Here is a 19,922-nt window from a genome sequence, read left to right as displayed (position 1 = left end):
GCAGAATCATAAATAAGTCAAGAACAACCAATTTTGTTTTCTTTTTGAAAATGAAAATCCAAACTTTTAAACACAAGCTTTTTGAAGTTTTGTAAAGAGAAAACTCAAAGCGGATTCCTCAACAAGGAGAGATTTCATAAATGGTCAGACTCATAAGAAGGCTGGTAGACACTAAGGTGATCTGAAGTCCCTACAGCTTCTAAGCTCAGAGCCACTACACAACCAAAATGAAAAACAAACCCAACAAGCAAAACTCCTAGGAATTTCACCTAAAACCCTAACACTAACGAAATCAACCTAAGGAAAGCTTCTGACAAGTTATATGCAGGTCTAGGCAGTGGATAACAATTTCTAAACAAAAACTAAGCTGACTAACAGAGGAAATCTTAGGTTTTTCAAAATTTTGATAGGGTCCGCAAGCCCACAGTTGACACAGGTGCGGTCCCGCTCTGTGCTAAAAGCCAAGCTGTAGGTAGGTACGCACTGTGTCAAATGGCTAGGGTGTGGTCCTCTCCCAAAGCTCTGAAAAACAAAAAATAACCCTGGATCTAAAAACTCTACCCAATTTTACACACAACAAACTAAAAACAGAAACAAAAACACAGTTTCTCAGGTCAAAGTAAAAACAAGGAAAACAATCAAGTCCCCAGTGGAGTTGCCATTTTGTCACACGGAATAAGTCGATCTTGCGGACAAGATAGACCTTCCTAGAATCTAAAGAAGACCTAATGACAAGCAAACCAACCAGACACTATCTTTCTCTAAATATGCTTTTATAAACAATGGCAAACAAGTGTTTTTAGGGCCTACCTTAGGTCCAACGCAATTTTGTGGATGCCCTCGCTCCTTTGATCCAAATGAGCTCCTTTGTCACGAATCTGCAAACACAAACAAGGCAAACGAATTAAATAGCACCTGAAAAGCCAATATCATAAAACATATTTAACATGAAAGTCAAGGAGTCCATGAAACAAATAACATAAGATACTTGTTGAGAAAAATGAGTTTGATTGTATTAATTCAAAAGAAGAATAACTTTACAACCTTTGCCTTGACGTTGTACAAGCTCCTCCCAGGGTCCAGCAAGAAGTCTCCTCTACTTTGACAAGTTTCACTCACTCCCCAATGAAGCCAAAAAGGTATGTGATCTCTCCTCTTAAGCTCAACTAGGAAGTCTTGATTTCACCAGCATTTACCCTCAAAAATGTTCAGCTTCTAACCTCTCCAGCAACCAGCCCAATGCCTGTATTTATAGTGCAATGTAGGGAGGTTACTAAGTCCTCCTTCAAAGGGATGGCTCCTCTCATCAAGGGATTAGCTCCTTCTCTTTTGGGATGCATGAACCACCTCAGAGCGAACAATCCACGTCAAAATTCCTTCTAGAATCCTCTAGAATTAACCCAAAGTGAGTTTTTTAAGATAAAACTTGCGCCTTTTGACTTTCACAGGGGTCTACACCCACACTGTTAGGGACAGAGCAAGGAGGTCAGCAGTTTTTGTAAACAGAAGGTGCGGGACTGTAGGTGACAGTGAGAGAAAGTGTGGAACCAGAGTTACATTGATTTTTAACATCTTTATCTCATTTCCAAAGCTTGACTTGAAGAGCTGAGGTCTGAGACTTGCTTAGGAGGACAGTACAAGTGATGACAGACCCATACTGACTGCAAATAATCATGATGATGATATTTTTGTGTAACAGGTTCAATAATACCTGCGGCTAGCATCTTGTCCAACTCCAGGCAGACCTTTTCCTTGTATTTAGGATTAAGGCGATATGGCCTTTGCTTAACAGGCTTTGCATAAGGTTTTAAAGTTATTTTCATCACTCCCAAATTGCCGATGATGCCTTTCAAGTCCGAAAATTTTGTGGGAAACAAATTTTGATATTTGCGGAGCAACTCAACAACCATATCCACCGTAGCATCATCCCAATAGTCCCCTATCTTTGCAAACTTTGGTTTTGCCTCTACGCAAATTTTTATTTGTTGGGTTTTCAGCGGCGTGGTGATATTTGGATTCTCTATCTATGGCCCCTCAACTTCACGGTGGCCTTCTGCCTCTAGGATGTTAATGTTCCTTGGATCCTCCTCTTCTTCTTCAGCAGTCACATTATAGCACTCCAGCGCATGGCGCAACTGGGTGCTCCAATCTGGTTGAATCAAGTCCAAAGTATCTTGCGGTATCCTGAGGATCACTTCCTTGACCTCCTACAACGCCTCGTCAATACATTCAAACCCATATTCAAAGTTGAATGTCATCAAGAATTCTATCTCAAAACGTCCCATTCTTCAGTGCCATGGCAGAGTCCTGTTTCCAGGTACCAGTTCATTGGTATTACATCCAAAGTGTGACAGAATAAATGCACCCACTCCGGTTGTGGATCCGTTCCATAAGTGTTGGTCCATTTTTCTAAGTGATTGCGTGGATCATTCCTCCCATCATATTTATCTATTAGTCACACTTTTGGGTGACCAAACCATAACCTCATCTTTTTTATGTATTCATGCCATACATCAAAACTATCTTTATGCGCACCCCACCACCTTGTGGGCATAGTGTGCAATGCCAAATCCAGTGCTTGGAAGTGATGCTTCTTAGGCACTTCCATTTCAAATGCATCCAAAAAATTATCTACGTCAGTTAGACCATCATAATAAGGAAAACTCCTTACCTCCGATGATACACAACACAACGATTTAGTCATCATGTTACAGCGCAACATAGATACTTCATGCAACCTATTCTACTAGTGCTCCATTTCTTCATCTGAATCTGATGTACAAGAACTTTCGCAATCCCATGCAATGCACCCATCAACTGTCGAATTAACCCAATCTTGATCTTGCACTGTTATTTTATAGATCTGGTCCATATCATCATCACTTTCCTCATAATCACAGATCGGTTCAATATAGCGTGGTCCTTCTGTAGGGTCCAAAGGTACTACCATGCGGAGTGATTTTTTCAAATGACAGCGTCTGCTTCTTCAGATTGATTACTCCATTCATGTCGATAGCCCAATCAATCCAAATAAGCATGGGGTATGGATTGTTGTCATCCACGATCTCTATCACTTCAAAATCAGCCAATGTGCTCGCGCCCTCAGTGTCTACTATCACTCCCTTCAATCTTCCCATGGGGATAATCTTTTGTTGATTTGCCATCCTCAATTGAATCGGATACCACTGCAGCATAGGTCTCCCCATTCTCTCCCATGTCTGTTTAGGCAAACATTCATATCTGACCCAGGTATAGAATAACTTGGTCCATTTTATAATCTTATATTTGCGCGGTGAGCCTCATCTCACGCCCAATTCTTGCCTTATTCTTACCAATTTCTCTGACAACGTGATGTCCTTTAGGAGCATTTTATTTATTGTCACATTTATTTATCAACTCTTGTAATCCTTCCACGGCCTTACTATCGCGTAGCAGCTTCATACAGGTCTCCAAGAATGTAGTAAGCATGGAGGGGTCCATTTCTTTAGACAACTTATCCTGACTTCCTGAGGTAGAGGCCTCAACGAAGCTTTTCTTTGATTCCATGAACGTTTATTTCATGCGCTCCAAATCAAACCCAAACTCTTTTTTTGGAGCCTTGCGGACCCATTCACTTTCCTCAACTTATTTTCCTTTATCCTCGCTAATCATCATTCCACTTCACAACATGATATTCACATTAGGATCTTCTTTGCGAGGTTCAGCCCTCATCATCTGCAGGTTCTGGGTAGGCTGCTAAGGCTACGCCCTCTTCTCCTGCATCTTGACTATCAATACAGGGAAGTCTTCTATTGTGTGATCAAACTCAGTACAGTATCGGCATGACAGGCATGCCATGCTTGTACACTCTCGTGTGTAGTGTCCTAGCACTCCACAATTGTAATAAATGACTTGTCCCTAACCTCTACCAGGTCCTCCTCCTCCTCGGTCTCGTTCAAACCCCTGATATCCTCTGCGCGCTCCCCCAGTTCCTTGATCTGGAGGCCGAGTCTCTGTCTGCACTGGATATGCGGGCATTCTTTCCATCATCAGCTCATAGATATGGCAGTTATGCTCATCGTGGCCCACCGTTTTGCAGAAGTTGCAGAAGAGCTGTTATGGTGTCTGCAAAAATTTTTGCAGCAAGTGACAATTGTTTTTTACATGTTTTCCAATTACCTGACAGATAGCACACCATAGCGCGGGCCCTATACTTGGACCTGCTTGAGCTTTTGGTCTTAGAGGCATTGGCCCACCTCCTACAACATAATTCGCAAAGACAGGGCAATGATATTTATCATGCCCTTAACTCTTACATTTCAGACACCAAACTTCTTCTTGCACCTCTGGCCGAGCCACTCTATCTTTCTTCAGGCTTTGAAACTCTAGGAAAATATTCTGCAACTCCATGTGAATCTGCTAAATTCCAAAAGAAGCATCTTGAATCGGTGTCTCATGCAACCTCATCACAATTTCTAGGGCTTTCTCCTGGGTCCCAATATTTTTCTGCAATAAAGCAACCCTTAGATGGGGTAAGAGCGAAGCTACAAACAATTCGCAATGCTACCCATCCGTAAGATTCAAGTTAGCTTTGCGAATCTGGAATTTCAATCTTTAATCTAGCTCCTAGGGTGTTTCGCCAGGCCTCATCATGATTTACTTGAATTCAATGACTGGTTTCAATTCAAACTTGGGCCTACTAAATTCCTTATTTAGTGTGGTCTGAGTGTCCACTAACGAAGCCATCAGGTTATCAGTGCAGTACTTAATTTACCATGTTAGTGCGCGATCCTGTAGAGCAGTAACCAACTGTGCTTTCTTCATATGATCATCTATAATATTATGGGATGTCCATACAACCTTCGCAACGAACCAAAACTAGTCTGGGTCCTCATTTCCCAAGCCCTTGAAAACGGGAAACTTCATTGTATTCGACATATTGAACAGCGGTGGAGGTGGTGCCGGTGTGGGTGAAGGTGTATGCTGTGGAGGTGAAGCTGGAAGTGGTGTGGATGGATGGGGTATTCATGGAAACCCTTGCCTTATTAACTAGACAACACTCTGCGGTGAAGCATGTGTTTCTCCTTCATCATCACTCAGAGGAGGTTCAATCAGCAGGCTATATTAAGGGCTTGTCCTCCATCTATCCTTGAATAATTTTCCACTCTGCATAGCTCCAAACATCAAGGTAATGGCATAACCCACTTTTCACACAAGAGCATCTTAATCCAAGTATTCAAAGATCTTAAATACATACCTCACGGTCCCTTGAAGAAGCGTCACTCTGCTTCGCTGTAGCTAACTGAGGTATCGACCATGAATTCTATCACAAATCCTCCTATGACGCAATCAAGCCAGTGATCAACATCATGTGCAATCTTATCTTCAGAGGCTTCCAACCTCTGCACTAGCTTCGAGGTCCACACTATTGGATTGTCAAGCCTCCACCTTCCTTGGCCGTCTGCCAATTTAGCAATCCACTTGTATAGTTCGATCGGGAAGGAACATAAGAAAATATCATGTATCTCTATGTACAGGTATCTATCCAACCACTATTCTTTTGTCAAGCACAAATTTTTGTTTTCTTGCACCGCGAATTCATGGAACTTTCTATCCAACCACTCCCCAATTTCCTTCTTAGTTTGATTCCAGTGATGCGACATCACACATCTCCTTATGTAGATCCTAGTCTCGAAAACAGAACCATTTGTTGGCTTAGTGGGCCCCAACCCAAGTTCTGAGTTAGTTTTGCCAAACAAATCCCTACACCACTGGCCCTTTCGGCATCAATCCACGGAGCACAGACTGAAGTCTCACCCGAAGCAGTATGGGGGGATGTTGGAAACAAGTTTCTGCATCCAGATATTATTGTAATGTTGTTTATTCCCCAAACATGCCTTCATGCAAATTGATAAGGCTTTAGGAATTATTGATATAACTCCCTTTAATCAACCTCTAGACCTTCTTGAAGATCTACGACTGCCTTTCACAGACCCTAAACAGGCGAATCAACTACTTACATGCCTCTATGATTACTCTTAATCTTGTATTTACCCATATCGTTCTAAGCATTGAGAACTTTAACATGCAATAAGATATGCTTCACGTAAATAGTTAATATTAACTGAGTTTATATAACAGCATCAATTATGTAAAGTCATGCATCAATACAATATTACTTCATAACCCATCATTCATTACAAAGTAAAAGTGCATTCATTCATAACATAAGTAAATAGAAAAAATGTGGGAATTTCTATAATAATCTCTTTATTAATACTTCAGTTTTTCTTACAGACTCAAGGCTTCCCTACGCACTCAGCTGCAGGGGTCCACACACTCAACTGCAGACTCTACTCTAGGCCTCTGCACACACAATTTCAGAGCCTCTCTTCTACCCTAATACTTCTTCGCTCTTCCTTCTATTGACCCATTACATTCATCTTCATCATTGATATTACTTGCCTTAGACATCCTAAGACACACCTTTTTATATAATCCCATGGTCCACAAACCATGGGTAGATCTTTAAAAGCAAACTCAACTTGCATAAAAGAAGGGTAAAACCCTTTATGACACTTTACTATCTACACGACCACAACTTGCGGAGACTTTACATTCTATACAACAAAACTTGGGCTTTTTGCCCCAAAATTGACCCTAGGGGAACCTCTCCCAACACGTCGAAAGAGAAAAACCTACCATTAAGGCATGCATGCTTCAAGGTATTGAAGGTTTCTAAATCAAATTCCTAGATAATGAGTTGAAGTCGATAGGAGGTGATTCGTCGCAAGAGAGCCTACGACACGAAACATGATATCAATTTTTGAAAATAGTTGCAAGGACTGTCTCAAGGATGGCAGACAAGAATGAAGGTAAAGATTTTGCAAAGGGATTTGAACCAAGGTTGAGCTTATCTTGAACAAATAATGACATTATAATGATTTGGCATTATTTGACTTAACGATAATACCCAAACCCATGAAGAATTTCGATGAGGTTTGATTAACTGTAAGGAAAATGGATTTCCCAACCCAGACATGAATTTGATGGAGTGTCGTGTTCAACAATGACATGCTACCTTTTAACTGATGATGTAGAATGGACACTTTCTGAAATTCCCCCCCACCATTGCTCGAAAGTACCTCTTTATTTTTTACAAGCTTGAGGAGGCTAACATATGCTTGGACTTTAAGCACATCCTTCGGATGAGTCCATCAAAGTATTTTTAACAAACCCTAAGAAGGAATGGTTCAGTCTCGTTATGCTTAACGAGTCCTATACTCTTTAATTTTATATGATTCCAATAAAGGGGTAAATCGATGTTGTTTTCTTTTAAGAGTTTGAAAAAGACACAAAAAGAAAACTCTTTCAGCTCTTTAGCTGTAAAATTTTAACAAGCCCGGAGAAAGTAAAGCTCAACGTTTTTCATTTTTAGAGAGTCAGAAGAAAAACATTAGACTCCATCATGTTCTTTTTCACTAGTTTAGTCTCTAAGGTCTGAAAAGGGATAAAATAATACAAGAGAGAACTCTATTGACCATGTTTGATCAACGTATACCTTTTTCGTAAACAGTCCTGGATCAATCCGTAAAAGGAGTAAACTTATACTGAGTGGACGGTTGTTCATTTAATTTAATGAGTTCAAATAAGAAAGTACTCAACAATCTTTTCGTTTTGAAAAAGTTTGAAAAGGGCTTAAAACAAGACTCCATGATTTTCGATTTTCGTAATTTTTAAAGAAACTAAAAAGAGATAAAAGTATGCCAAAAAGTCAAAAATGATTTATCTTGTCTCCGTAAACGATCCTGCACATTTAAACTCAATAACCCATCATAACTACTCCAAAAGGTTTTTTCCCTCTTAAAAAGATTCAAAATATAAAAAATAATATTTTTTAAGCTAAAAAATTATAAAAGAGAGAGGGGTTTTTACAGTGAAACTTCCAGGACTGATTTTGAGCCAACCAGTGGACAAAATCATGCACCGTTTCCTCCAAGTAGAAGATCTCAACATCACTTAGCTTCTATCCATTTTTTTTTTCATTTTAAGCTTTCATTTAGTTTTTTGGGACAAATATTAGTCCAAAAATGCGCCCTCGGTGTTGCGTGGGTTTCGTTCAATTGGGTCTGCGCAGGCTGATAAAACTTTCCATACGGAAATTCTCAGACTGTGCGGTATTCTGCCAGAAACTTCCACACAACTGCACCCTGTCCATAATAGGGCGGTTGCATAGGCATCGTGGGCTATTTTTAAAACAAATTTTGAAGCCCAAAAAACATGAAATGAATTTCAAAAATGCTTCTAACTACTTTAAAATGGTCATTTCAGGTCATTTGTTTTCTCAAAAATGGAATGGAGAGAAAGAGAACATGAAGCCAATGATGTGGTTGCTTTAGCAGATTCGGCCACTTTGCAGGCTTTGAGGACTTGTGGCCTCCTGAAATATTGGCAAATCCCTGGGATGAAAGCCCAGGTAGATCTGATGACATGGTTGGTGAGGATCTAGAATGTCTAGGAATAGTGTTTTGTGATTGCTGATCATCATCGCTGATCATCGCCTCACTATTGATGTTGATGATATCTATTTCCTAACTGGGTTTTCTCATCGGAGAGCTGATATTTCACTATTTGGATCGAGAGCAAGGGGATGGATACCTACGGTGCTTTTGTAGGGGTGCAACGCCTAAAGATGGATGGATTGATATTTAGTTCATCGTACGTTTACCCTTGAGGACCATTGCTTTCACTGTTTACAAACTATGTGGCAATGTTTCCCTTCATCTAGCCACATAGGCATAGATGTAGACGGTCGTGGACTGTTGGGAGTCCATGGTATACAATTGGTGCGAGGCAATAGTGGTAAATATGAAGGGACAATTGAATAGGTGCAAGAATGGTAAACTGAAAAATTTTGGTTATGGTGTCATTCTAGTTTCTTTTTCCCTAGAGAGGGTTCCTATTCTTCGGCCACAATGGATTCGGGCAGATGAGGGGGGTTTGAGGGATCCATGCTTGATGAGGTGGGTTTCACTGCTGACACACCATGACGGTGATGGGCCTGTAGTGAGGTATATGGCAGAGTTTTTTGACTGGATGAGCTAGCAGATTGTTCCGATCGAGGAATTTTCATATGTCGGGATGGATTATAGAGGTGATCCTAATATCCCACTTCCAGCTGGAGCTCAGTGGGGTGATCTAGGTAAGAATTTCTCATTTTGACATATTTTCAATTTTTTAAGTGTTTTTGTCTTCGGAGGCTAATTATCCGAAATGCATGTACAAATGCAGGTCCAACCCAACCAGCGATGATGAGACGGTATGATAGACGAGGCGAGTAGCCTATGGTAGCTATAACAACAAACCCAGAGGCAGATGACATCCTGACAGAGTTGGAGCACAACCTTGAGAGGTTGATTGCCAACATCCCAGAGACTGGAGTTGATGACATTCCACACGCCTATCAGAGGCACGTAGTTGGGGTTCCAGGGCCTCTCAGATGTTTGCTGTGTCGAGTTGATTGTGCTATCGTGTGTTATCATGAGCATCACCATGCCTAGCTATTCTAGTTTCTAGGACCATTTTTTACTTTTTGGTGTCAGCATATTCGGGAAATAAAAGGCCACAGAGCCTTTATGTCCTCGGATGACATATTTTGTAGACACACCTAAACTCTATTTTAATGAAAAATCTTCTACTTTTATCTATGTTTATCTCGATCAATATATGAATTAATATTTTTTTTAATTTACAAATGTTTCAAATGACTACTTAACACATGATTCGCCAATGCATCTATCAATGTGTTTAAATATCCCAGAATTTGTTTATATTCGATATAATCAAATTGCCTTTCCAAGAGATGGACTCGTAAAAATACCCTTAACATGGTTGGAATCCTTACTGAATAGACACCATTTAAATGTAATACTATGAGCTGCAAATCTAACCTAACAGTCAAACGTCAGGTACCAAATGTAATGGAATCAGCTAATAACTCAATGATTGCATTATATTTTGCTATATTGTTCGTTGCCTGAGACATATTGCATGAATAGAGACTAGTTCGTTACTAGGTGAATAGATAACCCAGGCTGCAAAAGATAAATTTTGAGTACTACGACTAGCACCATTATCAAATCCAATGTAAGTCAGAGAAAATGTTGACATCTGCAAATCAAGTGTAAAAACGAGATAAGCAGGAGAAGTAGTAAAAAACACTAATTTATTGCACATACCTAAAATGGTAAATAATGTACAAATCTTCAACAAAATTTTATGCAAAATATTTCTTTAGGTAAATACCATTTATGAGCTTTCCCAAAGGAACAACATTGTAATAAACCAACTCATAGGCACCTTTAGCTAATATGCATTTTATGATGTAAGGGCCATGCCACATGGGCTCGAATTTCCCTACACCTAGCTTGTCATGAGCTTGATCATATACCAAGACTAGGTCACCTTCTAAATATGTATGAGGATTAACGTTTTGATCGTATTGGGATTTGACATGTTTCTAGTGAGCTTTGCTAGCCAATACATCATTACGACAATTTTCATCTAGATGGCTTAAATGTACAAAGCATTCTTCTTATGTAGAGGTAGTAGGTAATAATTTGATAGCTAGTTTAAGAGATGGAATTTCACATTCAATAGGTAATATGGCTTCCAAACCATAAACAAGTTAGAAAGGGGTAAAACCAGTCGATGTTTTTACAGTAGTGCGGTAAGCCCACAGTGCTAAAAATAGCATAGAGTGCCAGTTTCCTTTATGCATACCGACTATCCATTTAATCATATTGGTTAAAACTTTATTGATAGCTTCGACCTCACCATTAGCTTGTGGAAAATATGGAGTAGAGCTATCATGGCGGAGGCAGAGCTATCATGGCGGAGGCCAAGTTGCACAGATAGTTCGACCATCATAAATTTACCACGAATAGTTCTATCAAACTCTTGTAGAATGACTATCCACTTTGATTATTTCCCCCTAGTAGTTGTTTCGTGAGAATGTACATCATGGGGTTGCAATATGAAATAACAGTGGTTTTTTGGAGAATTATATAGAGACGAAATCGTTGAATAGCTTGTACAGCTGCCAAGGCTAGCTTCTCCACATGTGCATATTTAATCTCAGTTTTAGTGAGACTCCTACTCAAATAGTAAATCACATGTTCGCTGCTAGAATCATCCTCTTGGACTAACACCATGCCAATGGTGGAATTAGATGCAGCTAAGTACCGAAAGTAGTCTCGATGATAATCGGGTGTATCCAGTAAAGGCGCATTAGTGAGTGCATGCTTTAATGCATCAAAATATTTATCAACAATATCATCCCAAAAAAATGGAATACCCTTTTTCAATAGCCAAGTAAAACCCTGTGTTAGTTCAGCATAATTGTGGATGAATCTACGCAAAATGTTTGCCTTCCCTTGCAAACTTTGGAGTTGGGTAAGGCTAGAAGGAGCAGGAAAATTCAAAATTGCCTCTACCTTGAGGGGATCGACATGAATGTCTTTCTTCGAAACAATGAAACCTAGAGGTTGACCAAATTGTACACAAAAGACACATTTGTGTGGATTCAAGCGAATATTGTAATTCCTACACCTAATGAAAATCGCTTTTAAGTGCAATGGGTGATCCTGTCATTTCATGGAATGAGCCAGTAGGTCATCTAAATAAGGCTGAACAATATGCTTGATATCATGGAATGCATAAGATATTTCTCATTGAAAATTCACGCCAACATTGTTTAGGCCAAATGGGAGTTTTCAATAAGCAAAAGTTCCCCATGGGCATATAAATGTGGTTTTATATTGATCAGCAGGGAGAATGTTTATCTGATTGTAGCCAGGAAATCCATCCATAAAGAAAAAAAAATTCATTTCTAGCGCAGTTGTCGACAATTTAGTCGATATACGGAGTAGGATAATTGTCCTTGGGACAAGCTTTATTGATATCTCGGTAATCAACACACACTCAAATAGTTCCTTGCTTTTTATTAACGGCAACAATACTTGATACCCAGTCGGTTAAAGGAATAGGGTAACTGAATCTTGCTTTCAACAATTTCTCAACCTCAGTTTTGATAGCAGCATATTGTCGCGGATGTATAGGATGTAATCATTGTCTAACTGGCTTAACATCTGGATAAGATTTTATTTCATGTACAACAATGCTAGGGTCAATTCCTGGCATCTTTTCGTAGGACCAGGAAAACATGTCTTCGATTCCTGAAATAGGGCTTTGTACATTGAAATATATTCTAATGAACAAGAGGCTCCTATATGAATATTTTCAATTATTCTGGTTTCTTTGAGATATCGATAGGTATCGTTGCTAATATGTTCCCTAAATTCTATGCAAAATTGGAAGAAAGGGTAGATATTGGATTTTGAGGATCGCTAAGGGTCTCAGATGAAAATAATGATGAAAAATTATTCTCAATTTTATCAAAGGATGGTAAGAAAGTTGAACGATGATGAGTATCATTGCACGAAATTTCATCCAAGGTCATAACTTCCATGATCCCTTCATGAGTTAAAAAATATTTGTTAAGAGGATCAGGCATAGATATTGGTTCCAAGTGTGACAAATGAGAATATTCATCAATGATCATATTCATTTGATCATCATCAGATGTTGATGGGTTGGAAAAAGATTGAATGGCCTCATAGGCTAACTCAAAAGGACTATGAGGCATTTCATCGCCATATAAGATCATTTCTGATTCTGACGGTACTTTCCATGGATCTCCCATTTCGAAAGTACTTGATGTAATCATGTTAATCTGTGCTTCATTATGAAGAAGAATGGGTGGAGGGAATGCAAAAGTTCCCATCAAAGATGAGTCTTTGAGCAGACCAACACCAACTTCCTCATATGGAGTGGTGGATTTTCCAACAAATGGGATACTGCCGGTAGAATTAGGGTTAGAGGTATATTAGGACAATTGTTCTAGTTTCACAATTATTCCTTTGTGAAGAAACTAATCATCCTAAAATATGACGAGACTACTGCCGCCATAGCATAAGTCTAGCTCTGACCAAGCAAAATGTTATAGTCAACTTGAGCATCAACAACCTCAACGTTTATTGCAATTGTTTTTCCCTCTAACTCAATTGTCAAATCATTTAAAAGTCCATACGGACGAAAACCTCTTCCATCGAAGGATTCCAAAGTCATGGGATATTGATTGATTATTTGATAACCCAAGGCTTTCCAACAGGCAATGGGCATAATACATGTCGATTCTCCTTTGTCAATCATTGTTTGAAAAAATCGTCGAGTTTTGACGTGAACTGGTATCTAAAAAGCCAGTTGGTGTGGGAGACGTGGGACATGTTTCTTGAGATCGAAGACAATCAAATGGGAGTCTTGAGGATCTATAATTTCCATTGTGTTGGACAAGTTTGCAGCACTTCAAGGGCAGACATTCGACGATGTTATAATTTTGGGAAGCCTGCACATGAGGATTAAAGGTTGACTTACGAAGCATACCCTTAGGAGGCAGACGAATTATCATATCATGATTTTATTTTTCAATATGTAATGGTTCATAAGATGGAGGAGTAGATCTGGAAGTTTGACTAGGTGAATTGGAGTCATCTCCATTTTCAATAGTACTCATTGATGTGTAATCTTTGGATCTTGTTGCTACCATAACTCTGGAAGACATCATCATGATATATGTCGATGGGGATGAGGAGGATTGGTTGTGAGAGACCATTTTACTATCTTGAGGAGGAAAAGGATCCTTCAAAACAGCGGGTGTGGGCAAACATTTGATGAATTTGGAAACTTTGGCCCTATGAGGGCACTCCTTAGTGTAATGATATTCCTCACAAATCAATCAAGGATATCGAGGTTTCCCCTTTTCGTCAGATGGTTCGTTCTCAGTTGATTTCTCCTTAGAGAGGTTGTCTTGTTTAGTTTTTCCTTTTTCCTTTTTCTTATTTTCGGATGACTTACACTTTCCAGTAGATGAATCTACAGTATTGATTTATAAATTAATTCCAAGAGGAGGAACTTTGTCAGGTGAATCAAATAGAGCTTAAACCTAAACATTCTTAGAATTTTTCTTTCTGTTCTTAGATTTTTGGCTCACAGAACCAATCATGCCATCTGTGGCATTTGATCATGGAAGAGGTGGATTACTTGGAGTAGATCAGGGTAAATCTGGTATCTTTCATACAAAGTACCAGAGTGAGTATAAACAAGATCAAGATATTGAGCGCGAGAAATTACCTGATGTTCAGTTACAACACCCCCTTTGGCCACATCTTTAGTTATTATTGGTAAATTGACTTTATGAACCATTCGGCCAAAATCTAGTCTAGAATGTAAACTTTAACTAGGTGTCGTCGTCGTCTCCATTCGTGAATGTGATCTGAGATATGGGTTGACGTTGACTACTTTAAAGAATTCAAAAGTTCAGTTCCATTTTCATACTGAATGGGTAACTGAAAATGGGTCAAAAAGGTTGTAGAAAGGGCATAGAACATGTTTAAGGAAGCACATGGAAATTCTACATACCATTTGGTTGCCGAATCAATTAAGGTTCATTGAAAAAGTCGTAATCTAATAGAATCATTGTTTAATGAATTGGACATGCACCAAAGATGGTAGGTCATGACATGGTTGGACGGATCTTCACTCGACTTACCTTTGAACTTAGGAATATCACTGGGAAACTTAGTAGGAATAGTCGGCCAATAGGGTAAATAAAGAAGTGGATCATTAGTTAACCGAGAGAGGTCAGGCAAATCCAAAGTTGCAATGAAAGGCAACTGGCAATTAGGGTCCTGCGATGGATATTGATAACCTTGAGGGGTGAGTCCCGTATCGAGAGGAGGATATCCATGATATCCTGGGATAGCCTAAGTAGTTGGAATTTGCATACCTCCTGGGTATCTAGGATGAGCCATACCATATTGCAGTTGAATAGGTCGTTGAAACATATGACCTAGGTACGGTTGACTCTAGAAGAGCATATTTTGACCCATTTGACTTTGAAGAAACTGTCCTTGAAAGGATTGACTTTGCAAGGGTTGACCTTGGAGAAATTGAGTTTGAAAATGGGTACCTTAAACAAACTGACTCTTGGGTAAAACTTGGAAAGGTAGCTCTTGAAATGGTACTTGCATATATTGAACGTTAGGCTAAACAACAAGTATTTGACGTGCTGACGAAATCGTAGGAATGGACTGAAAACCAGATGCCCGAGGTAAATATTGAACAAGTGGTTGCATAGTAACCTGTGATATAAGAAGAAAAATTATTTGTGATACTCTTGGAATGGGAGTTTTAGGCGAACTCGAACCTGGGTTCTAAACAGTCGTTGACATATCAGATTGCCCCACATTTTGATGAGTGCTCGGGGCAGGTTGCTGATGCGATTGCTCGACAGGTGTTGATGGGTTAGCCTGGACGATTGGTTGGACTTGAGAAGACATACCTTGAAAAGGAATTTGCTGCATAGGTGTTCCAAGAGATTGGCCAGGTTGATACAAAGGAACTTGAGAAGCAACAGGGATTTACTATTGAGAAGGGTTCCAAATTGTATTCAAACTAGGGTAAGGCATTCCAGCGACAGGTTGAGGAATAACAGGCTGATCAAAACCGGTTTGAAGAATTTGAACATAATTAAAGTATTTTCTGGTGGGGGGTTGTGCCCCAGCTGTAGGGTAAGGTCCACCAAAATTTTTTCCTCCTGGAAAAGGATATGATGGTTCCCCCCAGGAAGATAATAACCGCCTATTGGGTTAGCTAGTGGATTACCAACATTACCAGAAATCATATTAATGACTTGTTCAGATGCGAAACCTTCACTGGTAGGGTTAATTACACCAGTTGACATGTTTAAAGATGAGTTAAATGAAGAAGCTCCTAAATAAGCTCCTGTGAGAGAGTCATATCCAGGTGGTAAAAAATCACCATACAATGTGGACTCCGGAGAAGTGGAATACATGGATGTATCTGACATGACACTTCTAGGAATCATTATGGACAAGTCAAAACTAGGTACAGTAGAATAAGGAGTTGTCTAACGCGGAATCCCTTGCCCTAAAAAGTTCAAGGGTGTAAAATACCAAGGGTCAGGGTGAAGAGATCGAAACACAAGTTCTAAGATATCTGCAGGTTCACTGGTAGAAACTATAGGTTCTTCCTCTTCATCCAAAACAAGTTCTTCAATGGCAATAAGACCAAGAGGGAGACTATCAGTAATGACAAGTTTCACATGCAGTCAAAGTGGACGATCTGGAATATGTTTTGTAGTAGGTGTATGAATTTTAGGTTCAGAAATATCAAACTCAGTTTTGTCAATATCTAGTTAGGAAACGAGGTTTCTATCGAAAGATTCTCGAGTACCTTATTTAGTTTGAATGAGTTTTGTAATTTGTAAATCAGTTGCTATTGAGTGTGATGTTAAATTCTGAGTTTGATAAAATTCAGTTTCTGTTACTTCAAGGCCTAAAAGAGTAGATTTTATAGGTTTATTAAGTTTAGTTCCTCTTACATCAGAATCTATAATAGTAGAAATTTCAGTTTTTGCTGCAGTTCCAATTTTAGATGATTTATATTTTTCTACTTTAATCTTTTCTAACTGACTCGGTGTATACTCAGGGGGATCCTCGAGTATCCTACGTGATTGTCTTGGTAGTTCTGCCATAATGAAAAACTTTCAATTTATTAATCACACAATATCTAAATTCAACTAAAGTCTCTAAAAAGTAAAAAAAACAACATAGAAAGTAACACGTGATAAAAAATCTAGGAGTCCAAACCATACAAACTTACTCTTCACAGAGATCAATATTTACTAGTTGGTGATGAAATCTAACATCGAAGAGATCAAGGTAAAAAGTTTTATAGAAAATGAGTGTTTGGAAACAGTTACCCTGACAACCTTCTCAATGAAATGATCTGGTGCAAGTAACTCTGCTATAAACCATCTCGAGAAAATATTACCCTCCAGAGAGTCCAAGTGATTCTAGCCAATGTTTGTTCCAAGTACAGTAGGACCTTCCCTCTATCGTCACCTTAGGTAGAGCCCTAGGAGTATAGTCACTGTGCTTTCCAAATAAAACAATTTTACTTGGGGGGACAGTCGTAGATCAAACGTACATGCAAGGGCAGAGTAACAAGCTCAATCCCCTTAATGGCTCCTCCGGATGATCAATTGTAGGTTTACTTTAAAGTGACCCCAAGTACCTTTTAGTACCATTATAATACGTGTAAATCATTGTATCTATGCCAATGAAGTGGGTTAGATCACTTCACTAGATTTGACACAAGCTCATGCTTAACTTATGTCTAAGAAGAGCTTCCCAGAGCAAAACGGAAATAATTGGATTTTCTCTCCCTAACTCAAGATTCTATTGTTCATTTATAGCTTTGGAAATTTTACTTCCTTCCCTATTCCAAAGCCCTACACTTAAGCTACTGTAGGTGAAAAGATCCCTAAAAAATATAAAATTCTAGGTTAATTTTAATTAATGTTGTATTATTAAGTTGTTATTTTACTCAATGGGTGACGAAGGTGAAACTTATGATGTTGTGACACGACTTGAAATCTTAATGCACTCTAAAATGAAAAAGAAACTTTCAATTTTGATGAAATTCTATTTAGAGAAAAGAAAGAGTTTTCTTTTATTTTGAGAAATAAAATGAAACAACCCACGACTTTTCCACTTTTCTCAAAGAAACTAATTTCACTATTTTGTAATGAAAAACACAGTCAACAAACTAATTTCCAGATTTCCGTAATTATCAAAATAAACTAAAATGTTCTTTTTTTCTAATCACTCAAAACTTTCAAGCATATAGAAACCAACCAAGAAGGTTGGAGAAAAAACATATTCTTCTATGAATGCTTTGACTCAATGACAATAACAGTGCAATTATGAAAATTTTCCCAAGATGAAAGCAATAACTCCTTTTATCAAGAAAAAATAACCATGATTCTTTCACAAAAGCACAAGGTCTTCAGAAACCCTAATTTGCAATTCAAAGTGATTTTGACTACAAATAAGCAATATTTAAGGCTTAACCAGTGTATTTGACAGAACAAAATAAGAATATCACTCACAAAAATACATTCAAACTTGTTTTGATCAATCAGCAAATCAACCAGGAAAAACCCTAAGGTATTATTTCAAGAAGACCTAATATTCAAAAAATCATCAAAAAAGCAATCAATTGAGTTCACACAGTCTAAACAAATAGAATTACACTTTTAGAAGGACAAATTCAAGTCTAGGTTTAAGCTAGCATGAAATTTTCAAAAATTTTCATTAGGGGATTTTTGAGATCTAAAATGGGCCTCCTTGTTGGGTGTAGGAATTGCACTTAAGCAAACTCTTGAACACTTAACTATCAACCTGGGGGTTTTGTAAACTTAGAGGCAAAGCACAGGAAATGCCAAAAGTGGTATGAACTTTTCCTATTCTTAATCCTACTTCTTAAATGAAATGTTGCAGAATCAAACAGACAACAATCTTAAAGGAAATCGACACCAAAATAATTCTAGTGCTGGAATGTAAAATAATAATTTGCGAGGAAATCAAGTAAAGGAAATTTCACACAACTAGAAGCAATCTTAAATGCTGAAATGAAATACTATGTTTATCTTTAGTATAGATGGATAACAGCTTAACAAGCGGGCCCTTGCAAAGATCAGTTTCCTAATTGATTTTCCTTCTACACCAAGCAACCTGTTCTTGTACTATTGCAATTTGCTTGCACTAATGTAGGTACAGTACTTATGTGAAAAAATATATTTTACCTTCATTACTGAGGATTTATGTCTTTGTGAAGGTGATCTAAGCCTCAAGGCTTAGAGCACTCTATTCATGTGACAAGAGACTAGCTCTTGCACTGAGACGGAGCTTCCTTCACCAATGTTTCCAATTTACTTTCGAAAGAATTAAAAGACGTGTTTAAAAGAATTGAAATTGCAAGCTAGATTCTGAGATAAATTACACATGAAAAAGAATGCTTTAATTAACTCAACTTTGTAATGAAAGTAAACTTCATAAATCAAAAACAATTTGGAATAATCAAAGTAGTAGTCAAAGTAATTTGCATGCATCAAACTAACTTTCGGCAATTCACTTATAACGTTTTTGTTCCTTTTTCTTAAGTCATAAAATGCAAGTGTAAAGTATGGTGTTTGTAATAACGTCCTTCCTTAATTCACGTAAACATTCTTAGATCCTTTAGAAGTATAACTCTTAACATTAAGAATGATTACTTGAATTAACAATACTTTTTCTTGCAGGAATAAATGAAATTATAAGAAGGAAAAGGAACGTAACACTTGTTGTGAAGTAAATGAATAAACCAGAGTGCAGGAAACTACATGCATTGGTACAAGAAGAATCTTCCTACATGACTCGAGCGGAAGAAAACTAAGACAAAATTGCAGGAAGGAAATTGCAAGAAAGTAATTGCAGGAAATAAATTGCAAGAAAGAAATAAACTTAATTAAACTTCCAAACTACGGATCCGTTCACACTTGACTATGAAATGAATTTAACTCAAAACTTCTGAAATAAACATAAGAACAATCCAAGCCATGCAACTGCAAATGAATAAATGTTCACACAAACCTTTTAAATGGCGAAAGAACAAGGGTAAACGAGCTAGGTTGGTTGGGCCCTAGCCAACCAGCTCGTTTCCCATTTAGGAAACGAAACAGTTCAGCACTTAATCACGCATGAAATAAAAATTAGACACAACGTGAAGAAAATATGGCACATTCCTTGTATTAAAATTGATCAGCAAATATACATGATAATGCGAGTCCAGCCCAGAACTAAGGGCGATACAAAATTACAAAGTAAATGAAATTAAAAACTCAGAGATATCTAGCTTGGCTCTACCTATGGTCTACATTATATACAGTCTCTCAGCCTTAGCCATATTCTACGAATTAC

This window comes from Pinus tabuliformis, chromosome X, assembly GCF_031772625.1.
Source record: "Pinus tabuliformis cultivar Carrire ecotype Pingquan chromosome X, CPIR1, whole genome shotgun sequence".
NCBI lineage: Eukaryota > Viridiplantae > Streptophyta > Pinopsida > Pinales > Pinaceae > Pinus > Pinus tabuliformis.
This window is presented reverse-complemented; position numbering follows the sequence as displayed.